The sequence below is a fragment of the Thamnophis elegans genome, chromosome 1 (genome assembly GCF_009769535.1).
Source record: "Thamnophis elegans isolate rThaEle1 chromosome 1, rThaEle1.pri, whole genome shotgun sequence".
Taxonomy (NCBI): Eukaryota; Metazoa; Chordata; class Lepidosauria; order Squamata; family Colubridae; genus Thamnophis; species Thamnophis elegans.
Genome location: NC_045541.1, coordinates 146,146,541 through 146,157,382, shown reverse-complemented (window position 1 = coordinate 146,157,382; position 10,842 = coordinate 146,146,541).

Sequence of the window (10,842 nt, the reverse complement as noted above, 5' to 3'; positions counted from 1 at the left end):
CCAGACCAGATAATGGATACGAAATCCTGCTTCTCAACTTGTTGAATCTGTTGCCCCAGCAGAGAATGAGATACAATCCAGTCTGGTATTCAGATGAAATGGCCCTAAGCAAACTTCTCTCTCTCTCTCTCTCCCTCTCTCTCTCTCTCCATCCCTCCCTCCCTCCCTTTCCCTCCCTCAATCTATTTTGGGGAGCTTCTGTTGGGCACATGTTTAGAATTCTCTGGGTGCCTGGAATCCAAACTGCTAGTTCAGTTATTTCAGTAGTAAGACTGGGATATACCTTTTTTCTGCAAAATATTCATTCAGTGAAGCCAGTACTAGACCAAGTGAATGGATTACTTGATTTAGTGATTACTGCATTCACTCATAGTTTGAAATTATGGTTTATTGTCTAAGGCACAGTTGGATGGATTCACACAGTATACTGTGTTATAAACTGCATTTTGTAAACTATAATCGCTTGATTCATACAGTAATTGCTAAATAAGCAAGTAATTCAGATACTTTGCTTTAAAAGACAAATTGCTTTAAGTCAGTTTACTCTAACCTGGTGCCCTCCAGTTTTTTAGAACCCCAATTACAAGCATGCAGTTATGGATGTTGCAATTCACATTTGGTGGTGAGAAATTTTCCTAGCCTCTTGGTAGGTGTCCAATATATGTAGACAATTCAGTATGAGGCAATTGTCCTGGGAATAATGCTTCAAATCAGAAGGTAAGCTGAGAAAAAGTTAACCAATAGCTTTGTCCAGTTAACACTTAACCATTCTAAGTGAGTGATTAACAAGGTTACTTCTCATTTGGTCCATTTGATTCTGTACCTCTTGCCAAGTATGAATAGAAGTGTCTCATGATATACATTCCTCCTAAGATTCTTGGTTTTGACTGAAGAGTCATTTGAGTTCTTGTGTCCAATGTACCTTACAAGCATGTCTAACCTACTGCATCTAGTTTGTGTCTGTACTCTATGGTCCCCTGATACCTTAGTTAATATACCATGTGCATATCTTCCAATCACCACCCCATAGAACTCTTCCTATAGAAAGAGTTGCAAGTATTGTATTATTAGAAAAAAATGTAACTAGTTTCAGCTCAAATCCACAAGATGCTTTTAGCTGCTGGAAAAGATGTAAATAAAGTATTTATTTCACTAAGAAGTGATAGCACCATTGACCAGACAGAGATTAAAAAATGAGGAATGGCCACCAGGTATAAAGGAAGAATTAACTTTACCAAATCACATGGAAAGTTCATCTAATCCAGCTTTCATTTTTTGTTACTAGACAATTTCAGAAAATATAGATAAGGCAGGTTTTCCTTACTGTTCATCCTCAACAGTTCATGAGCTTCTATGTCTTTTGGCTTGAATGCCAATTGGATAAAGTCTATGGTGATGAATGAAGACATACCTTGTGGAGTTATCTGGCATTCTTTCATCAAGCTTGAGAAAGTGAATAGGGTCCTTGGTAGTTAGACTGGTATTACTCATGGACTTGATCCATGACTTTTCTGGCTCTTTTGCAGCATTTAACAAATGGATGTAGGAGGTTATTAGCACTTCATTAGAAAGGTTATAGTTACAGTTGTGCTATCTCCTGAAAAAGCATATCCTGGCTATTTTTCTCCTCGGTTTTTCCTCAAATAATTTTTAGCAGGCCTGCTCATGAAACACTGGTTGATCTGTAGATATTTATGTTGGGGCTTATATTGCAAAAGTGGGCCCCTCTTGGCCCTATTAGATTTCTTGATGGTGTTCAGTATCATTGACCATGGAACATTCTGGACTCCTCACAACAGTTGAAAATTGGGGGAATCATTCTTTGGTAGGTTCACTTCCACCTACATGAATGGTTCCAGCAGGAGCAATGATTGAACCCCTATCTTCTTCTAGGTGTGCTAATTTCCTTTATGTTATTTAACATTTATATTCAACCTCTAAGGAAAATCATCCATTGGTTTAGGATTAGGAAAAAGTTTCATCAACATATAGATAATACCAAGCTATAAATTATCATCTTGAATTGGGGCCAGAAGGCTGTAAAGGTCTGAATGGGGCAAAACAAAGTCAGATTAAACCCTTCCAAGATGGAGTAGTTATTTATTAATGAACATCTCAGAAGTCTAATAACAATATTCTGGTAGTTACTCTTGATGGAGTCATAGTTCCCTTCATTGGGAAAAGTTACTTTATCACTTGCAATTTTCTCATCATGTGTGCCATTTTGAGAATTTGAATAAATGCAAATCTAGATTGTGTTTAAAAACACTTGTAGCTTTCAGCACAAGAAGTATTTTATACACAGGAAATTATAGGTAAACATAATCAGAAAATTGACATGATATTCTATATTTTTCTCAAAGAAAATATAAAATAAACTCAAGGGAAGGGTTGATAATGGAAGGATATACTTGTCAATCATATTCCTCTGTACAATTATTTAAAAGGTTTGAAGAGGATAAAACATTTTATGGTTTTGACAATGTTTTAACAGAAATGCGTAAATACTGGAGAACATTATTGCTACAATGTATACACTTTTGTGAAAACGTGAACAGAAGAACAAGTGAGAGTGCATGACAAAATGGGCTAAAAATAATTTTGGTTACAATATACCAAAATACATGTATAAATGTATACAATAAATGTATTGAAAGGATTGAAATTTACAGTATGTTTGAAAGAATTTTTAAATAAAATGATATACCGTTGGTATTTGCCATCAGAGAAATTGTCTAGCAAATGTATCTTAAATTTATGTTGGAAATGTGAACAATATGAAGGGACATTTTTTGGGTCTGGTGGATGTGTAAAAATAAAAATGTGGATATAAAGTATACATTAATTCAGAAGATTTTAAAGACTAATATACAATTGAAACCAGAGGCTTTTATTTTGGGTCTGGACAGACAGAAAAAAGACATGGAACTTTGTTTTTATATATGACAATTGCAGCCAGATTATTATATGCTGATTAAGGTAAAGACATTTACATTTATGGCTGACAGGAAACCCTTTACAAACATTTTGCATGAAAGTGAAAAAATGCACTTGTGACATGTGGTTTTGATTATTAGGGGGAAAAAGTGAAAAAAGTGAACTTTTTTGGAACTATAGAGTAAGAAATAACTTTGCAATTATACTTGTATTTGCTGTAAAGAAAATCAGAATCTGGGCTTCCGGTTTAGGCGTTACCTGCAGGAGTTGTTTTGTTTTTAACAGCTCCGGACCCTTGGCTGCGTTAAGCTGTCTAAACAGCATCCATCAACTGTTTGACAGTTTGATTACCTCTCCTTCGGGCATAGAAGGAGGGGTGAGAAGCTGTGTTTGGGAAATGCTACATTCAACCTCCCCCAGAACATAAATCTGGGGTGTGGAAGGTGTGAGCCGCCCTATGACCCAGTGAATTCTCTGCGCCAAGGATTTTTTCTGCCTTTTTGCAGAATGTCCACCCTCAGCTCAATGATTGATTTATACCTGATACCAACACGGGCAGACAGATACAGGAGAACTTCTAATTGTATGTATTACAGACTTTAACTCCATTTTTTTTTTAAAAAAAATCCTTCTGATAAACTTCGTGGCAGAAAGACAAAGACAAAGATGGCACCAAACAGCTTTGTAGGCATGGTTATGCTGTGATATTACATATTTTAACGGAGCTTAATCTATTATAGAGTTCAAGACGGGACTAAGAAATTCCAGATAGTTTATGACTGAAAAAGTGAGGAATGTTATAATCTGTTTAGAGTTAGCCTAACAAAAGAGGAGTTAAAGCTCAAATGAAAGATGATACTAACTTTCTTTAAGTTTATTTTAGAATATCTTTGTTAAAGATTTATACCCTGTATCTGTTCTGGGAAGTCGGTGGGGGGAAGGTTGGGGGGCGATTGTGCTTGGGTGGGGAGGGTGGGGGAGGGGAGGTAAATATTTGTAAAAGTCTTTTTTTTCCAAAAAATTTCAATAAAAAAATCAGAATCTGCTTCTATTTCTTTTTAACTTTTCTTTTTCTTCCCTTGTCTTGTTTCTTTTTCTGTGTTCCTTTTTTATTATTAGGTTTAGTTAGTTTTATCTTTAAAATATTTAATAACATTTATGTATTTAAAAAATCCTCCTTAATCCTTGGTTTCCAGGATGCCAAAATGACATTACTCATTCCGCAATCATCATCTATTAGACTATCATAAAATTTTCTTAATCAAAGATTCTTTTATTACATTTTCATTTTCCTTTATACAATCACTTAAATACTGTGCAGTTAAAAAAAAAAAGAAGCAATAAACAACTCATAACACTTCTATCCTACATACACCCTTCCTTCTACCACTCCAACTTTCATTTCTCCCTTCCAACAATCCCCTCTTCTACTTCCCCTCCCCCTCAGCCATTCCTTTCTCCCCTTCCCACCATCTCACCCTCCTTACATTCCCTTCTCACTCCCTCTTAATTCCCCCCTCTTCTTTCCCTCTACACCTCGCTTCGGTGTATTTCTAGTATTCATTGGTCTATTTGTTTTGTACTAAAACAAAAGAAAAATAAAAGGAAAAGAAAGAAGAAAAGGAAAAAAAAGCAACAGTATCCAAGTGCATTCATTGTTCTGAAAATTGAGTCTATATTTCCACCCTCCCCCCCCACCCACCCCTGAACCCCCCTCCCTGACCCCCTTCCGACTTCCCAGGTCCCATTCCCGGCATCGTTCTTTATCAAGCAAAGTCTGGAGTATATTGAAACCAAATAGATTAGAAGTTACAAAATAATAATAATAATAATAAAAAAGAACAAAAAAGAAAAGAATAATAAAAAGAAAAAAAAAGGGGGGAAACCCCCCCCCCAAGAAAGAGAAGTCAATATACTCTCTAACATTAAACTCAGCTTCTCATTATTTTTAAAATCTTAAACAATGTCTTTACCTGCTTCCGCATATAAATTCTAAACCTCCCATCCTGCCTTTACCCGTGTCCGCATATATATTTTATCCTCATCCATTGCTCCTCTCATATTTACTCCACCCTCGTGTAGACTCTCCAGATAATCTTTCTTAACCTTGTATTCAAATAACAATTTATACAAAAATCAGCTTACATTCTGGATCAAGGTAATCTAATTGAACTTTCACTACCCTTCCATCTACCCCACGCCACCCGACTCCATTCATCCCAAACCACAATCCAAGAAAACTATGATCTCCGCTCTCCTCGCCCCAAAGAATAGATCATGCGCAGTTTAAATTAAGATTCAAACAAGTCTTATATAAGTCCCATACAATATATGTCCAAATTCAGCACCGCTTCTTTCAGTCTCAATATCTCTTCATCGGTATACAGCTTTGTCATTTTATACCAAACAGGAGTCCTGAAATTTTATTCAAATTAAAGATTTAAGAAGTATTTTAAAGGCATAGCTGGATCTTTATTCTTTACTCTTCTGCCCTTCCGGAAGGGGAAAGCAACACCCTCCGCCTTGTAGCCACGTGTCCCGCTGCTTATCTTCTCCTTCTCCTTGTCTTTCTCCAAGTCCGGGTGAATCAGGATGTCCCGCCTTCAGAGTTTTGTAGTAAAAATCTCGGGCTTCGCAAACAGAATTGAGACGATATTTTTGGTTCTCAAATGTGACTGTGATACCAGATGGCACTTCCCATTTATATTGTATCTGAGAATCTCTGAGTTTTTCAGTTAAGAAAGTGTAGTCTCTCCTTGCTCTTAATATTTGAGATGGTATTTCTTTAAAAACAATCAAGTCCTGTCCATCGATTCGCAGCCTGTTATTGTAGAAGTTCTGTATTATCGCATTTCTGGATTCTCTTGTGGTGAAATATATAATTATGTCCCTTGGAAGCTGTCGTTGTTTTGCTACACACGAGTTCTGGCGATAAATTTTTTGAATCTGCCAATCAAAGTTAAATCCCGGACTTCCCACCGAACGTCTGAAAGCCTCAAAAAAGGTCTGTTTCAAATTCTCCTGTTCCTTTTCACGCAATCCTCTGACTCTTATTGCAAACGCAGTCTTATTGTAATTTATCATAACGAGTTGTTTTTGAGCATTTTCAACTTCCTGTTGTAACGTTTGAATTTTAGATGTCAAATTAGAATTAGTTTTTTCCAAAAGTTCCAATTTGTCCTCCATTTCAGAAACATAGTCTGTCATAACAGTCATAACTCTGATCGTATCTTCCCTTGTTTGAGCAATCTTGGCGTCCAGTTTATCATATAAGTCCAATAAAAGTTGTTTAATTTCCTGTCTGAACTCTTTAAGGGTTTCAAAAAGAAATTCTTGCGTTAAGAGATCTCCAGTAGATGGCGTGGGAGGCAAAGGCAGCGATTTTGTAACAATTTCTTGAGATGTATTATTAAGGAAACGCTTAGACTGCTTCGATTTGGGAGCCATTATAAAAAACGCACAAACAAATAAGCAAGCAAACAAAGTCTCTGCTCCCCTCGGTTTTAAATGGGATACTATTTATAGACTTTTAACAGTTAATAAGGAGAAGTCTTCAGGAGAATAGAGCTGATTGAGTGTGTCATATATCAAACGCAGAAGCTATAAAATTGCCATCTTGTAACGCAGCTGGATAAGAAAGCCTTTTACAAAATTGAAGCTGGTATTTTGAATAGTAATAAGAAAAAAATTTACAACTTCAAGTTAATATTTGGTTTTGAGGCCATTTCAAAATTTATCTGCCTGCAGTTAATAAAACTCTATTGCCTGAATATGCAGCTTTAAGTAAAGAGGCTGAGTTCCCCTTTTATTTTGAAGTTAAGGCTTGGCAAAACTTTCAGTGAGTAAACATTGTAACAAGACCGTTTAGCAGATTCATCACCATTTAACTTCCAGATAAGCAAAGTTAATGAAGGAGTAAAATTTTTGTAGAAATGAAACTAATTAAAAAGCTTCTGCTGGCCTATTGTGAAACCAAAACATATGATAAGCAATCTCTTTTGTTTTGAATTCTTGTGAATTCTTGTGAGAATTAACAAAAAGTGTTCATTATTACCGGAGAAACCAGCCTGCTCGGCGCCATTTTAAAAGCCTCTAAGTAAATAATTTTTCGGAGGAGAAAAAGAAAAGAAGCTAAAATGTTGATAAACAATTATTGTCCACGGAAAGGGATTCAGCTCGTGATAAGATTAAATCACACAAAACTTTGAACTGAGTGGGGGAGACCTACTTTGTCCTGCACAAGGCAGTTTGAAATTCCCAGCACGGACAGCCGTTCTGCCTTGGGCTAGCCCCTCTTTCCCTGCAAGCACAAAAGCTGCAAAAATCAAAGAGCATTTGCCAGCAAAACAATTTCTTCTTTCCTTCTTGCCTGAAGGATAAGAAAACCTGATAAGACGTCAGATGGAAGATCCTCTAAACAGGTACGTAGCCAGGAATTCGGAGGCAGCTGATTTTTTTGCTGCCACCACCAGCAGGCTCCTCCCAGGAAGTCCCGACTATCATAAAATTTTCCATGAGGAGCAGCCTTTGGAGATGATCCAGAAGCTGAGACGGGTAAAAAAAAACAAGGAATCAAAATTATTTTGCTATCACTATATAACTAGATGTTAAAGTTCCTACACAATTTACCAGCCTATGTAAATTATAGAACTGTGTTGATTGTGGTGACCAAATAGAGCAGCGATGGTGAACATTTTTTGGCTCACGTGCTAAAATCGAGGGGAGCACAGGGGGGTCGTGCATGGGTGTGCCACACCCATAGCACAGGGGGTTCGTGCATGGGCGTGCCACACCCATAATGCAATGTGCAACCCCCAGCACACATGAACACATGACAGGCCCTGCCCCCCATTTTTTGCATGCTTTTTTTGCCCTCCCCAGGCTCCAGAGGCTTTCACCTGGGGAGGGCGAAAACAGCCTCCCCCATCCCCGGAGTGAAAAAAAATGGCTCTACAGGAAAACCAGAAGTTCGGGAATGGACTTCCAGTTTGCTTGTAGGGCCAGTTAAGCCCTCTGGAGCCTTGAGGCCTTCCAGAGGCTTCCCTGAAGGCCACAGAGAATGAAAAACGACCCTACGATCAAACCGGAAGTCACTTCCTGTTTGTCCGTAGGGCCATTTTTAGTCCTCCGGAGCCTTCAGAAACCTTCAGGCGGCTTCACTGAAGGTTCCGGAGGGCTTAACCAGAAGTGACTTCTGGTTTGCTCGTAGGGTCCTTTTTCGTTCTCCGGACCCTTCAGGGAAGTTTCCGGAAGGCCCCTGAAAGCTCCGGAGGGCTTAAACCAACCCTACGAGCAAACCAGAAGTCTGTTCCCGAACTTCCAGTTTGCCCCTAGGGCTAGTTTTTTGCACTCCAGAGGCTTCAGGGAAGTTCCTGAAGCCTCTGGAGGGCCTCAAGGGGAGGGTGTGCCTATAAAGCCTCTGGAGCCTGGGGAGGGTGAAAAATGGCCTCAAAAAAAAGGCTAAAGTTAGCAGGCCAGTGTGCTCATTCGTGCTGGCCAGCTGACAGGGCAGCGTCTCCCGTCCCCAGACAAATGGCTCTGTGTGCCACCTGTGGCATGCGTGACATAGGTTCGCCATCCCGGACATAGAGGAAACAAATGTAAGATCAATATAATTGAAATGTATACTACATTAAAATTAAGATATAGTTTAAGAGGAATTTCAATGAATGTGTATTTTAAGAGGGATTAACCCCTGATGGGTATTTCACATACAAATGAGAAAAAACAATATTTAAGTCCTTGCCAGAGAGTAGACCTTTGCCTGGTCTTTCCCATTGCTTTCAGAAATTATCAATGCCTTTGAAAATAATGCCATGATATGTTGTATTAGTTGTATAAATATACTTTATATAATAGTATTATAGAAATAAATTATATTTATTTTATTTTCATGCAGCAAAACATGCACAAATCATGTGAAAAGATAAATAAAGCTCCATCATGAGCAACTCTGGAATAAAATAAGGGATTGCATTTACATTTCACAGATGAATACAAATGTTACTTTGACAAAGAAAAAAAAGGCATCTGTGATTTACATGACATAAACTAAACAAGTTTATTTGAAAAAGACTCAGGAAGCAACTGTCAAAGTTAGTGATATATAAATTGTCTGCTAGATTATTTCTGGATGTACAAAGCCAAATAAAAGCATGATTAATGTAAAGGGCTGCAATTTTAGCCAGCTATCTTATAGATCTACTCCTTTCAACTTCCTCATAAATGGAAAATTACTTTAAAATCAACAGTATTCTGGCCTCTGGATTCATGAGTTTATGAAGATTTATGAGCAACTATAAAAGAAAATTGCTTTCTTATCCAGCTTTTTTTCATGCAGACACATAGGAGCAAAGCAGAGATGAAAAATGGGCAGAGAAGCTGCTGTGTGACATGCTATTCCTGGGGACCATGATGCCCACCAGGCTACCACAGAAGGGCATTTGTTGGTTTTACAATTGGTTTCTTTTTTTAAAAAGGCAAGGAAACGTCAGTCTGCCAGCCATTGCAAAAGCAGCTGGAGTACCAGCCAAGGCAGCTGCTTCCAAGCAAATCAAAACTATCCTTCTTTTGCTGGGTCATTTGGCATCAGCTCACTGGATACACTTACTCATGGACTGAGCCAGATACAGTTGAGCATGTCATACATATGCACTCTCTGCACTCTTTGCATTCACTCTGAAGTGTAGTTTGTATGATTCTGAAACAGTATCTTCTGTATACCCAGCTATGAGCTCTTAGCTTATGCTACTCCCAGTTGTGTTCTATAAAAAGTTATACAATGAATCTAAGTTGCCCTAGACTAGTGTCTATGGAGATTCTCAGTCATCCAGGTCATGCTTGCCCCAAAGGTGCTTTTTCAAGAAGCAACTGGGCTTTCTTGTTTTTCTTTGGAGACGTTTTGCTTCTTGTCCAAGAAAGCCCAGTTGAATATAAAGAGATTAAACCTGTTGATGTGTATGGTAATTGGTTTGTTCCTGAAAATGGAAATAATGGAATACTGAAAGAGGAATTAAATGGAGAGGAAATCTATTCCAAAGGTCAAGAAGATAAAATTAAAGAATCTATGGACTTTCTAAAGAAAGAAATTCTATTAGCAAAAGCATTGATAACACTGCTGACAATCAAAGAAAGCTGAATAAGGGAACAGAAAGAGAGCATCAAGATTATATGAGAGATCTTATAAGCAAGGAGCTGCTAAGAGGAGTCCATACAAAGCTGATCAAGAAGATGATTAGAGGATTGGTACCACAAATGGGAGAAGATATGAGATTGTTTTGTTATTGGACAGATACAGGTTGATAGATGGAAGAATATAACTTAAAACTAATTAAACTTAGTAAAATTTAGTGATAATAGATATAGTTAAATAAATAATTGATAATGATAATAATATATACAATGTGTAGTGTTATGATAAGTAATAATTGGATATGAATATTGAATGGTACCCATGAAAGGAAGATTAGACATCCTTTTGGATTATATACAAAGGTTAATAAAAAGAACTAAGTTAGATACAGTTAAGTTTTGATTATTAGGGGGAAAATGTTATGATACAGGATATAGTCAAATAAAGGAGGAATAATGATGACAACCTATATATAGATATGGGTATAACATAAGGAAACTGGATGAAAATTGCAAATAGTGATTTGGAAAGGAGGATTAGAAAACTTTGTTATTAAATATTCTGGATGTTTAGCTAGAATAGGACATAAGGACTCAGTGTTATTGGAGGATTTTAGAAATATTAAATGAAATGCCAATAAGTGGTTTTGTATTAAATCTTGGTATATTTTATGATGAAGGACGTTTAAACAATTATAGTCAAATAAAAATGGGAGTATGATAAGGGTAACATATATAAATATCTGAGTTAAAATATTTGAGTTAATATGAATT